We start from the raw sequence: 1462 nt of genomic DNA on the forward strand, positions 1-1462 counted from the left end.
TATATATATATATATATATATATATATATATATATATATATATATATATATATATATACAAGGAAATGAAATATATATATATATATATATATATATATATATATATATATATATATATATATACAGTGATGATCATATTTATTGGCACGGTAAAATAAAAGTTAAATTTTGTCTAATAAATTCTAAAAAAGGGATTAAATTAAAGAAAATAACAAAGTATATTATGTATTTTTAACTGGCCTTTCTCATGCAGCAATCGGATTTTAGAAAAAATAAATAACAAAGGAACAACAAACATAATTGCAAAAAACCCTTGTTCAAAATTATTGGCACGATTTATTTAATAATCAATTGTCTAGCCTTTGGCCTTGATTACCTTCCTCAGTCGCTTTTCATAGTTTACAACCAAGTTGTTGCACTCTTCAGTAGTAATTTTAGCCCACTCTTCCTGACAATAATCCTCCAATTGAATAAGATTCTTAGGCTTCCTTTGCATTACCCTCAATTTTAATGTTCTCCATAAATTTTCAATTGGATTAAGGTCTGGGCTTTGTGATGGCCACTCCAAAACATTAATATGATTGTCCTCAAGCCATTTCTTAGTCAGTTTAGCCGAATGCTTTGGGTCATTATCTTGCATGAACCACCAACGACGACCAAGTGAGAGCTCTTTAGCAGAGTCTTTCAGGTTTTCATCCAATATTTTAACATAATCTTCCTTTTTATGCTACCTGTGACCTTAACAAGTCGCCCTGGTCCAGAGGCAGCAAAACATCAAACTGCCTCCACCGTGCTTCACTGTGGGTATGGTGTTCTTAGGCAGGAAAGCTTCGCCAGATTTTCTGTAAATATAAGACACTTTATTATGGCCAAATAACTCTATTTTCGTTTCGTCAGTCCATAGAACACGTTTCCAGAATGCAACATCTTTATCAATATGACGTTTTGCAAAGGCTAGCCTTGCTTTCAGGTGCATAGGCTTCAATAAGGGAGTCTTTCTCGGACGACATGCTTTTAAACCAGCTCTCTTCAAAACTCTACCAACTGTATGTCGAGATACATTCACTCCAGAGGTGCTCTGTTCATCAACAATCTCCCCAACAGAGATCCTTGGGTTTTGTTTTACTTGTCGAACAATTTTCCGTTTATCTCTTGGGGAAAGAATCCTTTTTCTCCCTCTACCCTCTAAACTCATAACGTGGCCTTGCGATTTGAACTTGTTTATTATGGCTCTAACAGTGGATTTGGGAAGGTTTAGCTTCTTTGAAATCTTATCATAGCCCTCCCCATTGGTATGGCATGCTACAACAAGCTTCCTGACGTCTTCGCTGTGTTCCTTAGTTTTAACCATGGCGATTGAAAATTATAATTTAGTCACTTATAATAGTTTAAATAAATCGCTATCTAAAAATTATCTGAAAAAAATTATTCACTGAATTAGCGTTAAACAAGCATAATATGG

The sequence above is a fragment of the Euprymna scolopes genome, chromosome 1, assembly GCF_053919585.1.
Source record: "Euprymna scolopes isolate OS-2025 chromosome 1, ASM5391958v1, whole genome shotgun sequence".
In the NCBI taxonomy this organism is placed as follows: Eukaryota; Metazoa; Mollusca; class Cephalopoda; order Sepiida; family Sepiolidae; genus Euprymna; species Euprymna scolopes.